Source organism: Doryrhamphus excisus, chromosome 3 (genome assembly GCF_030265055.1).
Source record: "Doryrhamphus excisus isolate RoL2022-K1 chromosome 3, RoL_Dexc_1.0, whole genome shotgun sequence".
Taxonomy (NCBI): Eukaryota; Metazoa; Chordata; class Actinopteri; order Syngnathiformes; family Syngnathidae; genus Doryrhamphus; species Doryrhamphus excisus.
In genome coordinates this window covers 395,145-412,011 of record NC_080468.1, presented here as the reverse complement: position 1 = coordinate 412,011, position 16,867 = coordinate 395,145, and the positions used below count along the sequence as shown (strand labels likewise).

Below are 16,867 nucleotides of genomic sequence, written 5' to 3'. Positions count from 1 at the left end.
CTATTTTTCAACAGGTTTGATCAACCATCTGCCCATCCCCCGGCCCAGCACCTCCTGCCGAAACTTCTGCCGAAACTCCCCCCATCGACACCTCGAGTGGACAGCCCTACCCCCACCTCCCCCTCCTGCACACAGCCATCCCCCACCACTTCTCACCTAATCAGCTCAACCTCCTCACTAACCTCCCCCCGCACACAGCCCCCCTGCTCCAACCTGACCCTCACAACATCCCAGGTGAGAAACCAGCTCCGGAAAACCAAGGCGAGGAAGGCGGCGGGACCAGACGGCATCAGCTCCAGGCTCCTGAAGTCCTGCGCGGATGAGCTGTGCGGGATTGTTGAGCACATCTTCAACCTGAGCCTGAAGCTGGGGAGGGTGCCACAGCTGTGGAAGACATCCTGCGTGGTTCCTGTCCCCAAGACGCCGCACCCCAAGGACCTCAGCAGCTACAGGCCGGTGGCACTTACATCACACCTGATGAAGACCCTGGAGCGGCTGATCCTTGACCATCTCCGCCCCCTGGTGGGTCCTTCGATGGACCCGCTCCAGTTCGCCTATCAACCTGGCACTGGGGTGGACGACGCTGTCATCTTCCTCCAGCACAGAGCGCTCTCTCACCTGGAGAAACCTGGGAGCACGGTGAGAATCATGTTCTTTGATTTTTCCAGTGCGTTCAACACCATCCAGCCAGCACTTCTGAGGGACAAGCTGGAGAACACAGGGGTGGACCTGCACCTCACATTGTGGATACTGGATTACCTCACCAACCGTCCACAGTATGTGAGGACACGGGACTGTGTGTCCGACACAGTTGTCTGCAGTACGGGGGCTCCGCAGGGAACGGTCCTGGCTCCGTTCCTTTTCACTCTCTACACAGCAGACTTCTCCTACAACACACCAACCTGCCACCTGCAGAAGTTCTCTGACGACTCTGCAATTGTTGGCCTCATCACAGATGGGGACGACTTGGAGTACAGAGGACTGACACAGGACTTTGTGGACTGGTGCCAGCGGAACTGCCTCCAGATCAACACGGGGAAAACCAGAGAGCTGGTGGTGGATTTCCGCAGGCGCATCCACTCTCCTCCAACACCAGTGAACATTCAGGGAATGGACATTGAGATGGTGACATCTTACAAGTACCTGGGTGTTCATCTCAACAATAGACTGGACTGGACTCATCACACGGAAGCGCTTTACAGGAAGGGCATGAGCAGACTCTATCTGCTCAGGAGACTGAGGTCTTTTGGAGTGCAAGGGGCACTCCTCAAGACGTTCTATGACTCTGTTGTGGCTTCAGCCATTTTCCAGGGAGTGGTCTGCTGGGGCAGCAGCATTTCGGCTGCGGATAGGAAGAGACTGGATAAGATCATCAGGAAGGCCAGCTCTGCACTGGGTTGCCCCCTTGACCCAGTGGAGGTGGTGGGAGAGAGGAGGATGTTGGCTAAGCTATCATCCATGTTGGAGAACGACTCCCACCCCCTGCAGGACACTTTGACAGCACTTGAAAGCTCCTTCAGCGATAGACTGCTTCACCCCAAGTGTGTGAAGGAGCGATATCGCAGGTCTTTTCTTCCTGCAGCTGTCAGGCTGTACAACCAGCACTGCTCCCAATAGACTTCTACACTGCTATGTACATCTGTGCAATACTTTGCTTTTTACATTCAGTATAGTTACTCCAGACCCCATTCACTGTGCAATATCTGATCAACCTCCATGTGCAATATTAAGGGCTCTAAATGCAATATACTAAGTTCTATGTGAAGTATTTCCATAATGCCTCATATTAACTCCCTAACAAGATCTCAGTGTATAGACTGGTCATATATATCATCTCGTCTCATATTATCTACATACTGTATTGTATATAACTCTGGGAAAAACTGTTGATTTTTGTTAATACTTGAGTCGTTTATATCGTTTATTTTTCTATATTGTGTATTTTGTACTGCTTAACTGATTCTGTACTCTTGCTGCTGTGCAATACAAATTTCCCCACTGAGGGACGAATAAAGGCATATCTTAATCTTAATCTTTAAGTGTTTTTACAAGTGTCACAGGAGTTTGAACCTGACAACCCACTGACTCACAACGACCTTGCACATCTACACGTGTCAGGGTTAAACATATTGGCCTCTCATGTTACATGGTGTGACTAGGGACGTAGAGTCAGTACTTCAGTCTCCGCATTGAACGTCTGCAGCAACTGCCCTAAGCCACTTGCTGCCGCTGCCTTTGCTCAGAATGAAGTCACAAGAGTGCCACACAGACTGACTCCTTGAGATAACCAAAGTCCTGTCTCTGAATTTGGACACAGGTCAAGTGGCTGGGCTTGTTGTGGGCGACCTGATGAGACCACCACACAGCATGTGGCATGTGCGAGAGACTAGTCCGGGCGGGACCGGTGCAACTCATACTTACCTTCCAGGGGAGATACCATGATCAAGAAGGTGGTTCACCCAGGGCGAGGCTCAGCCATTGCACATGGGTTGAGCTGACCTCTGCGAATTCCCCAAATGCGGGAATCTCGACTGCATAATTTGTGGTAGTGGGGGACTGCGTTCGCGCTCTCCCCTTATCCCGTGTTTAAAACAAGAGGCAGGCGCAGCACCGCGGCGAGCTCCTTGGCGTGCGAGTGCAGCCAGACCAAGCAAGAAACGACCAGCCCAGCACTACCATTGCTTGCTGGAAAGGTCTGCCCGTCCACAGGAGACAACCAACCAGCCGTGAGGCCGATCTGCTCTCAGTCAGGAAACCTCAATGAGAAACGGCAACAAGACAGAGAAAGGGGCGTCGGCAAACATTTCGATTGATCTGAGTCTAAAGTTCAAGGTTTGCTCGCAGGCAAATTTGAAGCAGCGAGAATGAGCAATCCGCACCTCTGAGTAGGAGTTCATGGTTCTCACCCAAACAACGATAGCTTGTAGCCGTAATCGTGTTGTTGTTTGTATTCTGTGTTTTGTTTGAGTCACGGCTGGTGTGTGTTGCTTTTTGCTGTTTTCTTGCCTGAAAGGACTTCTCGCTCAGCCAAAGCAAAGCCAGGTAAAAACGTAATCATTTGTCCCTTTGTTGGAATAGTTGCATCTTGTGCCTGTAGTGACACTGCCTGCAGCGATGGTTATTTCACCACCACCACCTGCTCATACCCCGTTGGAGCAGCAGCAACCACCTCCTGTGTCAAAAAACTCAAACAAAAACCATGTCTGTGCTGTGGCCAACCAATATCAAAATATCAAGTGGATGGGACATCAACCACGACGTTCATCAACAAGGCCCTGTCAGATAATCTTATTGCTGCAGAAGGTCTGACAGACCCTAAGATGCCATTTAAAGATTTCAGTCAAACAGACTTCTTCCAGCGAGAGGTGGATGAGACAAGAAAGAGGGTGGAGGAAAAACAGCAGAAGAAGAGAAAGAGGGAGGAATCTCCTCCACCTCCTGTCGGAAAGTGCCTCTGCAGGATGCAGCTGAAGCAGGGCCGGAAAAGCCCCCGCATCCACACTGGCTTCAGAGAAGTACATCTACTGTCCTGCCAAAGTGTTCTCCATCTATAGAGAGCACAGGATGGAAAAAGAGATGAGCTGGAGGGAGTTCCAGGCCTCTCCTTTCTATGAAAAGGACAAACAAAGGCGGCAAAATAAGTGAACAATGTGTATATTCATTATTCATAACTGCTTCCATGTAGATTTTTTTTATTATTATTGAGAGTGTTCTTGAGTGTGGCAACCTGATAAATAAATATTCTTTGTGACATTGCATTGATTTTGTATTTTATTTCAAGCACTGGTATCAATATAAGCCTGATAGGAATAATTTGTAATTATATAGGGATTAATTGGAAAAAAATAATATTGTGGAGAAGAAAACTGTGACTTGACTGATGGCTTAGACGGGATTCAAATACCTGACTTCATTTCTCCAAAGTCTCTCTGCTTGTCTGACATCTGTCTCGCATCCTGATTGGCTGGCAGCAAATGTCAACAACACAAGCGCGGCCCGGCCAACGCTTTGACCAATTGCACAGAGACTACATCAGCATCACTGCAGTAAGGTTTCGATAAGTTTCTACTTCTGACAGAAATGTGCAAATACTCAAGTGCTGTCCACCTTAACTGTCAGGTGGTCCGTTCTCTTACTTTTCAGGTGTCATTCTGAGTTCTGCCCTTTCGCAGGAAAAAGAGCCTTTGTATTTTTTCACATGAACTCTAAAGAAAGATACAAGCTGAGATACACTGCATTGGCTGGGAATTGGACCTGGGCCTCCCGCTTGGCAAGCGAGAATTCTACCACTGAACCACCAATGCCACATGGGTTTGCACTGTCGGAGAAAAAAAATTAAACTGTCAAGTGGATGAGCCTCTGCAAAGTGGCGCTGAATGACAAAACATCACAATGTCATACTCTTTGGGTTCAAGCACCTTCTGGCGTAACGGGATCCACAACAATCATGTCAGCTGTGGATGCACCATTGACTCGTTTTTGAAGGGCAAGTGAGGAAAAGAGGTACGTGGGTCAGAAATCAGCTTCCAAAGTTTCACGGACTAAGCAGCCAGGCACTGCTGGGATTTGAACCCAGGATCTCCTGTTTACAAGACAGGCACTTTGACCAGCTAAGCCACAGCGCCAGCCAAGCAAGTCACCCTGGCAATGCTGCCTTTACTCTTCTAGACATGAATGGCTCCAGCATTGAGACGACGCCATTTGTCGTGTGTCATTCGGTCAGCAGGGGGAGAATCCCGTATATTTGGCACCAATACAAAGGGTTTACCAATTGGGAAGAATGCAAGGGCTCTCCAAAAGAGGCTCTCCAACACAAGTGTCACACAAGGGTCTAGAAATGGTCCCTGGGACTGACACAAATAACTAGGCTGTTAATCTGGACTAACTGTTAGAATAAAATGTAAATTCAATTATTATAGTGTTAAGTTATCACCCTTATATCTGTTTGCTTAGACAATAGACAATAGTCTTGAGTGTTTTAAAGCAGGAACATTCCATGATGCTGACCAGCAACTCCCAGCACCACTAATCTTGCAGGTGCCTGGGAATGCCAGCAGTGGCCTTGAAGATGTTCCTGTTCATCATGCAAAATGCGCCAAGATAAGAACACATGCACAAAAAGTAATTATTCTCACATACACACACACACATAGACAACAAGTACAGCTCGTGCAACTGCTTGCTTCCCCATCCCCTTAGAGTTGCACGACCATGTATTAGGGACCTCCTAAAGAAAATAAAAAGAGAGGAGCATGAATGGCATCCTCAGAGTTGAGCGGCATGTCACTGGGTTTGTTTTTTCACTTTCCTCGCTGCGAGAAATTTTGAATTTTGTTGTCTGTCTCTTCTGTAATTCAGTGTTTTTACAAGTGTCCCAGGAGTTTGAACCTGACACTAACATAAAATAATAACCTACAGAGTGTATGAATGCCTTTTAAAAAAGTGGGCTCTGGAGGGTCAGGATGGCCGAGCAGTCGAAGGCGCTGCATTCAGGTTGCAGTATCTAATGAGGCGTGGGTTTGAGTCCCACTTCTGACAGCTTCTTGCATCTTGAAGTGGCGTCACCCTTCATTCTAAAGTGGCCGAGGCTGCTCCTCCTGGGCAGTAAACCAGGGGTGCTTTTCAACATGACTGCTGCTGAAAAGTATACAAAGCAGACCTATTGCATCCTGGGGTCTTGCGTTTCTCCAGAAAACAGTCTTTGTTCTTCAACATGACCTCTGATAAAAAGTATGAAAACCAGAGTCATGGAAATACCAGTAGAGGACTGCTGGAATTAGAACCAAGGAGCCCCTCTTTGCTTGGCATGTAATTTGACCAACTAAAGCATAGTGCCTGTGAAGCATGCAAACTTGACAATGATGCCTTTAGTAAAAAAGGAAATCCTGTGCATCTGGCACCGACACAAAAACAGTTCACCAATGGGGAAAAATGTTCATACAAGGGAGGGAGCCCAAAGCCAAACACATGTGTCAATTGAGCGTCCCTGGGTGAGCTCGAACCACCAACCTCTCAGTTAACAGCCGAACGCGCTGCCCAATTGATCCATAGAGACTACATCCGCGTTACTGCAGTAAGGTTTCAGTAAGTTTCCACTTCTGACAGAAATTTGCAAATACTCAAGTGCTGTCCACCTTAACTCTCAGGTGGTCCGGTCTGTTACTTTTCAGGTGTCATTCTGAGTTCTGCCCTTTGGCAGGAAAAGAGCCTTTGTCCTTTTTCAACATGAGCTCTAGGTAAAAGCTTAGATATACTGTATTGGCCGGGAATCAGACCCGGGCCTCCCGCTTGGCAAGCGAGAATTCTACCACTGAACCACCAATGCCTGCCTGAGGTGCCTACCTTTTAACTGGAACTGGAAAGGTTTGTGTAGCCCCGCACACAAACCAAGTGTCTTCCTCACATGCACACCCAATGTGGGTCTCAAACCCAGGACCCTGAGAGTAAGAGTCTCATGCTCTACCCACTGAGCTAACCAAGCCTTTTTCTGCTGTAGATATAATTTTTTGTTTTTCTTTTTTATCGATGTGGCCATCTTCATGTTTGATCAATTCCACAGACAACCTTGTTTCAGAAGGAGCGAGACTTTCAGTCATCTGTAGTTCTACAGACTCCGACTCAGGCCACATCTTTGTACCCAACATTTCCAATTTATGATCACTCTGCAACTGCCCCTGAACAGACACCCATGTCCACCCTCTCTTGGGGAACTATTGACTCGACTCAATTAAATGACACACTCAAACCAAAAGACCATAGTTGGAATCCTCCCAACCCCGTTGGCATATCAACGAGTATGTCCACACCCCGAGGTTATCAAACTCGCTCCCAAGGAAATGTTGGAACTCGGGAAAGCATTAAGAATGGCTTTCAAGAAGTAGGATTAAGAATCCTACTTCTTGCCAAAACCTACCCTTTGAAGTAGAAGGAAAAGCCTACCGTATGGTAGAAGATAAGATATGCCTTTATTCGTCCCTCAGTGGGAAAATTTGCAAGTTCCCGCAAGTTCCGCAACAGCAGGGGGAGTATCTCAGTATGTTTACGCACCATGGACTCCTCCTGAATTTAGATACATAGCCTTATCCATGCCCAAACCACACAACAACCTTGACCAAATCCTGACTGACATAACTGACTTGGTACATAATCACCGTCTCAACGGAACTGAATTAGCCCGACTGTTGACATTGACCACAGGCTCCAAGTATGGTGCTTTTTGTACGGCCATTTAGCCAATTTGGCCAAAGGGGAATTCAAAACACGCTTGTGGCCCATTACCATTTTTATGGTACCTGGCGACTTCAACCAGTGAACTCCATCCATTTTCTGTCCCGCTTATCGTCATCAACGGACTGTATTCCCCACCCGTTACCAGCATGGGGACATTCCAACCCAAGATGAGAACACACTGGACAAGGTACACAGCAACATAGTACGTGGCACAGACACAGCTTCACCCTACCCCCACTTTTAGCTCAGACTGAAAATGCAGAGAAACACCTTTGCAGCTGAAATTGCTTATTTGGGAGAGCGTTGGACTGACTATCTAAAGGTCCCTGGTTCAAGCCCAGTTTTCAGCACAATCGCTGTTTGCATCGTGAGTTGGCAAATAGTTTGTAAAGGGGTGACTTTGTTCTCTTGATTTCATCAACATCGATCACAACAACACAGCCAGACAATTACATATTAAGACCAGACAAGTTCAGTTGGGAGGTGACATACAACAAATGTTCCCAGCATTAGGTCTGCAAAGTGTTCAGCTGATGCACATTTACTGGAAAGGAAAATAGGCTTTTGTCACGGTAGCCATGCCGACACAAGCTAAAATGTTTCTCCCGCCAGGACAACACCCACATGAAATTCAAGCTTTGCTCGCAGACGAAAAAGAACCAGCTGGAATGAGCAATCTGCACCTCCAAGTCTGAGTTTATGGTTCTTGCCCAGAAAAGCATAGCTCACAGCCGTAATTGTATAGTGGTTCCTACTCTGTGCTGTGGCCGCAGCAACCCCGGCCGATTCAGGGTCATGGCAGGTGTGTGTTGCTTTTGTAATTGTATTGTCTGAAAAGACAAGATTGTCTGTCCACTTGAAGTGTGGTGATGTAAAAATACACTAGTTTGACCACACCTGTATTTTTAGTAAACATTATTAGCATGCAATGAATCAAAGTATAAGGTACGATATCGGAGATCAAGAACGCTTTTGTTGGCAAAAAAAAAGCCATAACATATCATTTCGACAATACGGGTATCAAACCCACTATTTCTTGCATGTAGAGCAATAACTCTAGCCTTTGAGTTAAATCCCCCCGCTGCACAGGAAGGCTGCCACAATTTCTGCAACACCAAAACACTAATTAAGATGTGTCATTTTGAGTCAACATGACCAAGTCCACAAAGGAGAAGAGGTGACCGAGAGGTTAAGGTGATGGACTGCTAATCCATTGTGTTCTGCACGCATGGGTTCGAATCCCATCCTCATCGGACTATACAAATGCACCAGTTTTGACACCACCTGTGTTTTTAGGAAACATCATTAGAATGCAATTAATCCAAGCATCCGGTACGATGTGGGAGATTGAGACTGCTTTTTTGGCAAGAAATGGGCATAATATACCATTTGGAGAATGCAGGCATCGATTCCACTTCATCTCACATGCAAAGTGAGCGCTCTACCATTTGTGGTCCTACTAGAATGGGATTTGTTTTTGTGTACTTCGAATGAAATGTTTTCCGCATGTTGCAGAATTTTCCACACGAAAGAAATCTTTAAGATGTATCACCAAAAGAGCTGAACCGCCCAATGTGGGGCTCGAACCCTCGACCCTGAGATTAAGAGTCTCATGCTCTCCCGACTGAGCTAACCGTGCATTTTTCTGCCAGGAAATCACTTTTTAATTTTTTTAAATTGATGTGGTCTTCTTGATGTTTGATCAATTCCACACCCAACCTAGTTTCTCAGGGAACAAAGGAGCGAGAGGTTCAGTCATAGCTGAGAACTTTGGAAGTGTAGTCATCTTAACCCTCCTGTTATGTTCATTTGCCAGGAACAGCCATGATGTTCCCGGGTCAGTTTGCATGTTTATTTATCTGAAAGATGTCCAAAACCAAAAAAATCCCCACAAGCATTGTTAGTTATTCACTACTAACTCCATTACTAACTATTCTATCAATGTTTAGTGCAATGGTGTACCTTACCTCTCACAGGTAGTGGTTTAATTAATTTTAATTAATTAATGAATTGAATTAATCAGAGGCATCATGACCAGTCTGCATCAAAACATTATCTGAAATCCTGTGGCAGGTTTCTGGCATTGATTCTTAATTCAGTTGCCATCCCTGATAGATGGTAATGGTAATCATGCCCGCGTGGCAGGCGAGTCTCTTTGCTTGTCTGACGTCTGTGTCGCATCCTGATTGGCTGGCAGCAAATGTCAACAACACGCGCGCGGCCCCCGCTTGGCAAGTGAGAATTCTACCACTGAACCACCAAGGCCACGTGGGGACACACTGTAAGAGAAAAAAAATCAACTGTCAAGTGGATGAGCCTCTGCAAAGTGGCGCTGAATGACAACACATCACAATGTCATACTCTTTGGATTCAAGCACCTTCTGGCGTAATGGGATCCACAACAATCACGTCAGCTGTGGATGCAACGTCGATTCGTTCTTGAAGGGCAAGTGACAAAAAGAAGTACATGGTTCACAAATCAGCTGCCAAAGTTTCACTGACCAAGCACCCAGGCACTGCTGGGATTTGAACCCAGGATCTCCTGTTTACTAGACAGGCACTTTGACCAGCTTAGCCACAGTGCCAGCAGTGCATCTGGCACCAACACAAAAACAGTTCGCCAATGGGGAAAAATGTTCATACAAGGGAGGGAGTCCAAAGTCCAACAAATGTGTGAATTGAGAGTCCCTGGGTGGGCTCGAACCACCAACCTCTCAGTTAACAGCCAAACGTTCTGACCAATTGCGTGACAGAGACTACAACAGCATGACTGCAGTCAGGTTTCAGAAATTTGCAAATACTCAAGTGCTGTCCACCTTAACTCTCGGGTGGTCCGGTCTGTTACGTTTCAGGTGTCATTCTGAATACTGCCCTTTTGCAGGAAAAGAGCCTTTGTACTTTTTCAACATGAGCTCTAAAGAAAGGTACAAGCTGAGATATACTGCATTGGCCGGGAATCGAACCCGGGCCTCCCGCTTGGCAAGCGAGAATTCTACCACTGAACCACCAATGCCACATTGGGAAACACCGTCGGAGAACAAATTAAATTGTCGAGTGGATGTGCCTCTGCAAAGTGGCGCTGAATGACAAAACATCACAATCACAACACACGCACAGGATGCCAGGGGAGGCCGAGTACTAACAGAGCTGAGCGAGAGGGCATAAGAAAAAAAATTGTGACCTTGTGGTGGTTACCCGGCAGCACCAAGGATATGGCGCACGTCTGATGCGTAATGCATGCCAGGTGATGTTCATCTAGCGAGCGGACATTCTTGTGGGGGACAAGCTCAACAGTAGGAATGTTGAGAGAACTGACCAGTCCGCTATCAATGAAGTTCTCGTCCGCCCCAGAGTCAATTTATGCTGTGGTAGGAGAAGCTTCCCCCGCCCAGGATATCGTACCTTCCACCTGAAGTCGGCCCACCAAAGCGGATGACGCAGCCGGTGTGGTTGGAGCGGGCAGTGCCAGCAGCTGGGGAATATCCCTGGTGGAGGAAGAGCGTTGGCGTGCTGGGCGAACTGGACAGCGGGAAATTGTGTGTAGGACTCCCACAGTACAGGCACAGCCACAGGCGTGGACGGTGACTCCTCTCCGCTGACGAAAGGCGACTGGCTCCCAGTTGCATGGGGACGACACTCCCGACGTCATCAGACGGCGCTCCGCTGCTGGAGCAGGGAGGGAGGAGTGGTGCCGGAAGAGCCCCAGGAGGTGGGATTTGGAGCCGACGTGTGGGTCGGAGAGGCTCCGCTGTGCGCTGTGCTCCCGCAGCCGGTTGTCGAGTCGAATGGATAGCGACAGAGAGCGGCTGGAATGACAAGGCGCTGCGGAGCGCATATCGGGCGAGCCTCAGCCAACAAGTGCAAGATGAGCTGGCCGCTCGGGATGAGACCCAGACGCTGAGGCTCGCCCGATACGCATTTCGTAGCGCCTTGTCATTCCAGCAGCTCTCTGCCGCTATCCCGATTAGCTCAGTTGGTCAGCGTGTGGTGCTCATAACGCCAAGGTCATGGGTTCGACCCCCCGTACTGGTCACTCTTCTATATGTGCTCCAGGAACAACAAAAGGGCGACAAACCACTGGCCCCCATATCCAACATCACACCACCCACCCACCTGTGAAACACCCTCGACCGGGGAGAGGTAAAGAAAACAGCATGTCAAAGCAGAGTGGCAACAAACCTCTCGGCCACCGAGACTACAAGAAGCAGATCAATGGGGACAGTGGACCCCATTATCCTCTACCCAAAATTTAGACCTCCAGTGTAGAGAATGCGGACCGTGAAAGGACAACACCCCGGCCCTCATAACCAACAGTACTCCACCACAAGGTAAACAGCATGGTGGCAACAAATGCCCAGCCAAAGCGTCACAGACGGGATTCCAACCTGTGTGGGGAAACCCCATTGGATTTCGAGTCCAACGCCTTAACCTCTCGGCCACCGTGACTCCTTGGAAAAGACCAATGGGGGCAGGTGACCCCATTGTCCTAGAACCAAAATTTTGCTGATGTCAAGGATCAGCTGGCAACATGTGCATGGGAGGAAGCCACATGGTTTGTGTGAGGGGCTACACAAGTCTTTCCACTCCTAGTTAAAAGCCAGGCACCTCACATTGTTTCCATAAAGTACCAAGGGATTGTCCTGTTGCCCTTGTATTTTGTGGGCAAAAAGGAGGCGTTTGCAAGTGGACCTCAGACCCTATCACTGGTCACCTGAACAGGGACTTGAATCCCGGACACTCAGATCAAAAGTCTAATGTTCAGGTGACTGGCTCAAACTTTGTCTTGTCTGACCCCTCTTTTGTCCAGAAGATATTTGGCTAATGTGGTCTGTTTTCTTAAACCTGCAAATGTCCAAATACACAAGGGTATTGTCTTTGTAGGGAGCATTGTAGTACATGTGATATGTATACTACATATGACATCAGAAATGATGGGTCTTTATTCAACAGAACAAGAACAACATTTCTTTTAAATAACAGCATAGGAGCTGCTGAAACACAGAGAAGGCACTGCTGGGATTTGAACCCAGGATCTCCTGTTTACTAGACATGTCTGTCAAAAAATCACAGCAGTATACAGTGTTTTCTCTTAAACTGCTTACCAGTTGATGGGGTTTGACTTGATTCCTTTTAACATAAAAGCATTCCGTCGTCTCTTAATCTATAATCCTGGCTGGCGCTTTTGCAAACCTAATATTTTCAAGCAGAGCTTCAAACTGAAATCTGTGACTTGATCAACCTAACTTCTGATCAAATGTGTTAGACCATGGAAGCTGGAATGGGCTTTTGAAAAGTCACTGACACGCAGTTTGCCAATTGGGAACCACACAAGTGCTGTGCAAGAGTGGAGGGCAAACATGAATGAACAGTGACACTGATGCATCCAGAGAAAGTCCCTGGGTGGGCTCGAACCACCAGCCTCCCGGTTAACAGCCGAGCGCACTGACCGATTGCGCCACAGAGACTCACACCCTGCCAACTTCTGTTCAGTTGAAGCCATACTAACGCATGCTATGCGTCCAGCATGCCCTTTGTTTTGGATGTGACTCGCACCTTCTGGTGTAACAATCGAGGCATTGCAAACCAGGACACCAGCTTTACTCTTTGATGAACGCAAAGTATTTTTGGGTACAATCCAGGGGTCTTGTGCTCTCACGGAAATGGCTCTGTCCTTTTTCAACATGAGTTGAGACGAAATGTATTAAAATAGACAGACTGCATTGGTCACTCAATCAGAATTTCTCAGTTTGCCAATTTCAGACTGCGTGACAAAGAATCAAGTCAAACTCCATCGACAGGATGGACAGGGGACAACAAAGCAGGGAAGATAAGGGATAGGGAGGAGAGGGGAAAGATGCGACCGCCTTTGTTGAGAGCCAGAGAGGAAGCTCTCATCGCTGCAAGGTCAAGTACAGTATGCCAGAAGATTTTACCTTGTGAGTTGTCCTTGTTCAACAAACGCCTGGATAGCTCAGTTGGTAGAGCATCTGACTTTTAATCTGAGGGTCCAGGGTTCAAGTCCCTGTTCAGGCGGTGAAGGTAGGCAGGCCCCTTCCCTGATTAACTTGTTTAAGTAAAGCTTTTCGACCAAGCACCTTTGCGATCTTCCAGGACTGTGGGTAAACGCCATTCTCAATAATTAAATTGAAGATACAGTGCGAGACAGGCACTTTGACCAGCTTAGCCACAGCGCCAGCTGTGCATCTGGCACCAACACAAAAACAGTTCGCCAATGGGGAAAAATGTTCATACGAGGGAGTCCAACGTCCAACACGTGTGAATTGAGAGTCCCTGGGTGGGCTCGGTTATCAAACTCGCTCCAAAGGAAATGTTGGAACTTGGGAAAGCATTAAGAATGGCAAGAAAAAGCCTACCCTATGGTAGAAGATAAGATATGCCTTCATTCGTCCCTCAGTGGGGAAATTTGCAAGGTCCCGCAAGTTCCGCAACAGCAGTGGGAGTACCTCAGTATGTTTACAGACCATGGACTCCTCCTAAATTTAGATACATAGCCTTATCCATGTCAAAACCACACAACAACCTTGACCAAATCCTGACTGACATAACTGACTTGGTACATAATCACCGTCTCAACGGAACTGAATTAGCCCAACTGTTGACATTGACCACAGGCTCCAAGTATGGTGCTTTTTGTACGGCCATTTAGCCAATTTGGCCAAAGGGGAATTCAGAACACCCTCGTGGCCCATTGCCATTTTTATGGTACCTGGCGACTTCAACCAGTGAACTCCACTGTACCGCTTATCCTCATCAACGGACTGTATTCCCCACTCTTTACCAGCATGGGGACATTCCAACCCAAGATGAGAACACACTGGACCAGGTACACAGCAACATAGTACGTGGCACAGACACAGCTTCACCCTACCCCCACTTTTAGCCCAGACTGAAAAAGCAGAGAAACCCCTTTGCAGCTGAAATTGCTCAGTTGGGAGAGCGTTGGATTGAATCTCTCAAGGTCCCTGGTTCAATCCCAGTTTTCAGCACAATTGCTGTTTACATCGTGAATTGGCAAATAGTTTGTAAAGGGGTGACTTTGTTCTCTTGATTTCATCAACATCGATCACAACAACACAGCCAATGACATATTAAGACCAGACAAGTGCAGTTGGGAGGTGACATACAGAATCCTGATGCATATCATGTTACAATCAGACACAAACAGGATGTAGGACCCGACCTTGAGTTCGCGCAAATGTTCACAGCATTAGGTCTGCAAAGTGTTCAGCTGATGCACATTTACTGGAAAGGAAAATGGGCTTTTGTCATGGTAGCCATGCCGACACAAGCTAAAATGTTTCTCCCGCCAGGACAACACCCACATGAAATTCAAGCTTTGCTCGCAGACGAAAAAGAACCAGCTGGAATGAGCAATCTGCACCTCCAAGTCTGAGTTTATGGTTCTTGCCCAGAAAAGCATAGCTCACAGCCGTAATTGTATAGTGGTTCCTACTCTGTGTTGTGGCCGCAACAACCCCGGCCGATTCAGGGTCATGGCAGGTGTGTGTTGCTTTTGTAATTGTATTGTCTGAAAAGACAAGATTGTCTGTCCACTTGAAGTGTGGTGATGTAAAAATACACTAGTTTTGACCACACCTGTATTTTTAGTAAACGTTCTTAGCATGCAATGAATCAAAGTATAAGGTATGATGTCGGAGATCAAGAACGCTTTTGTTGGCAAAAAAAAGCCATAACATATCATTTCGACAATACGGGTATCAAACCCGCTATTTCTTGCATGTAGAGCAAGAACTCTAGCCTTTGAGTTAAATCCCCCCGCTGCACAGGAAGGCTGCCACAATTTCTGCAACACCAAAACACTAATAAGATGTGTCATTTTGAGTCAACATGACCATGTCCACAAAGGAGATGAGGTGACCGAGAGGTTAAGGTGATGGACTGCTAATCCATTGTGTTCTGCACGCATGGGTTCGAATCCCATCCTCATCGGACTATACTAATGCACCAGTTTTGACACCACCTGTGTTTTTAGGAAACATCATTAGAATGCAATTAATCCAAGCATCCGGTACGATGTGGGAGATTGAGAATGCTTTTTTGGCAATAAAAAGGCATAATATACCATTTGGAGAATGCAGGCATCGATTGCACTTCATCTCACATGCGAAGTGAGCGCTCTACCATTTGTGGTCCTACTAGAATGGGATTTGTTTTTGTGTACTTCGAATGAAATGTTTTCCGCATGTTGCAGAATTTTCCACACGAAAGAAATCTTTAAGATGTATCACCAAAAGAGCTGAACCACCCAATGTGGGGCTCGAACCCACGACCCTGAGATTAAGAGTCTCATGCTCTCCCGACTGAGCTAACCGGGCATTTTTGTGCCGGGAAATCACTTTTTAATCTATGTGGTCTTCTTGATGTTTGATCAATTCCACACCCAACCTAGTTTCTCAGGGAACAAAGGAGCGAGAGGTTCAGTCATAGCTGAGAACTTTGGAAGTGTAGTCATCTTAACCCTCCTGTTATGTTCATTTGCCAGGAACAGCCATGATGTTCCCGGGTCAGTTTGCATGTTTATTTATCTGAAAGATGTCCAAAACCAAAAAAATCCCCACAAGCATTGTTAGTTATTCACTACTAACTCCATTACTAACTATTCTATCAATGTTTAGTGCAATGGTGTACCTTACCTCTCACAGGTAGTGGTTTAATTAATTTTAATTAATTAATGAATTGAATTCATCAGAGGCATCATGACCAGTCTGCATCAAAACATTATCTGAAATCCTGTGGCAGGTTTCTGGCATTGATTCTTAATTCAGTTGCCATCCCTGATAGAGGGTAATGGTAATCATGCCCGCGTGGCAGGCGAGTCTCTTTGCTTGTCTGACGTCTGTGTCGCATCCTGATTGGCTGGCAGCAAATGTCAACAACACGCGCGCGGCCCCCACTTGGCAAGTGAGAATTCTACCACTGAACCACCAAGGCCACGTGGGGACACACTGTAAGAGAAAAAAAAATCAACTGTCAAGTGGATGAGCCTCTGCAAAGTGGCGCTGAATGACAACACATCACAATGTCTTACTCTTTGGATTCAAGCACCTTCTGGCGTAATGGGATCCACAACAATCACGTCAGCTGTGGATGCAACGTCAATTTGTTCTTGAAGGGCAAGTGACAAAAAGAAGTACATGGTTCACAAATCAGCTGCCAAAGTTTCACTGACCAAGCACCCAGGCACTGCTGGGATTTGAACCCAGGATCTCCTGTTTACTAGACAGGCACTTTGACCAGCTTAGCCACAGTGCCAGCAGTGCATCTGGCACCAACACAAAAACAGTTCGCCAATGGGGAAAAATGTTCATACAAGGGAGGGAGTCCAAAGTCCAACAAATGTGTGAATTGGGAGTCCCTGGGTGGGCTCGAACCACCAACCTCTCAGTTAACAGCCAAACGTTCTGACCAATTGCGTGACAGAGACTACAACAGCATGACTGCAGTCAGGTTTCAGAAATTTGCAAATACTCAAGTGCTGTCCACCTTAACTCTCGGGTGGTCCGGTCTGTTACGTTTCAGGTGTCATTCTGAATACTGCCCTTTCGCAGGAAAAGAGCCTTTGTACTTTTTCAACATGAGCTCTAAAGAAAGGTAC

At 47.0% G+C, this 16,867-nt stretch overlaps 11 non-coding genes across 11 annotated transcripts; 4 read left to right on the top strand and 7 right to left on the bottom strand.

Annotated features, from left to right (window-relative positions):
- The first annotated feature begins 2,413 nt into the window (after nucleotides 1–2,413).
- LOC131126864 (U1 spliceosomal RNA) lies at nucleotides 2,414–2,577 on the top strand. The gene has a single exon (XR_009129382.1). It is a non-coding gene; the product is annotated as a U1 spliceosomal RNA (small nuclear RNA).
- A 1,974-nt stretch (nucleotides 2,578–4,551) lies between these two features.
- Nucleotides 4,552–4,625, bottom strand: trnat-ugu (transfer RNA threonine (anticodon UGU)). Its single transcript has one exon. It is a non-coding gene; the product is annotated as a tRNA-Thr (tRNA).
- Nucleotides 4,626–8,401: 3,776 nt separating this feature from the next.
- On the top strand, nucleotides 8,402–8,483 carry trnas-gcu (transfer RNA serine (anticodon GCU)). Its single transcript has one exon. It is a non-coding gene; the product is annotated as a tRNA-Ser (tRNA).
- A 1,258-nt stretch (nucleotides 8,484–9,741) lies between these two features.
- trnat-agu (transfer RNA threonine (anticodon AGU)) lies at nucleotides 9,742–9,815 on the bottom strand. The gene has a single exon. It is a non-coding gene; the product is annotated as a tRNA-Thr (tRNA).
- A 357-nt stretch (nucleotides 9,816–10,172) lies between these two features.
- trnag-gcc (transfer RNA glycine (anticodon GCC)) lies at nucleotides 10,173–10,243 on the bottom strand. Its single transcript has one exon. It is a non-coding gene; the product is annotated as a tRNA-Gly (tRNA).
- A 1,351-nt stretch (nucleotides 10,244–11,594) lies between these two features.
- On the bottom strand, nucleotides 11,595–11,676 carry trnas-cga (transfer RNA serine (anticodon CGA)). Its single transcript has one exon. It is a non-coding gene; the product is annotated as a tRNA-Ser (tRNA).
- A 945-nt stretch (nucleotides 11,677–12,621) lies between these two features.
- trnan-guu (transfer RNA asparagine (anticodon GUU)) lies at nucleotides 12,622–12,695 on the bottom strand. The gene has a single exon. It is a non-coding gene; the product is annotated as a tRNA-Asn (tRNA).
- Nucleotides 12,696–13,190: 495 nt separating this feature from the next.
- Nucleotides 13,191–13,263, top strand: trnak-uuu (transfer RNA lysine (anticodon UUU)). Its single transcript has one exon. It is a non-coding gene; the product is annotated as a tRNA-Lys (tRNA).
- Nucleotides 13,264–15,119: 1,856 nt separating this feature from the next.
- trnas-gcu (transfer RNA serine (anticodon GCU)) lies at nucleotides 15,120–15,201 on the top strand. Its single transcript has one exon. It is a non-coding gene; the product is annotated as a tRNA-Ser (tRNA).
- Nucleotides 15,202–15,514: 313 nt separating this feature from the next.
- On the bottom strand, nucleotides 15,515–15,587 carry trnak-cuu (transfer RNA lysine (anticodon CUU)). The gene has a single exon. It is a non-coding gene; the product is annotated as a tRNA-Lys (tRNA).
- Nucleotides 15,588–16,450: 863 nt separating this feature from the next.
- trnat-agu (transfer RNA threonine (anticodon AGU)) lies at nucleotides 16,451–16,524 on the bottom strand. The gene has a single exon. It is a non-coding gene; the product is annotated as a tRNA-Thr (tRNA).
- Between the last annotated feature and the right edge of the window lie 343 nt (nucleotides 16,525–16,867).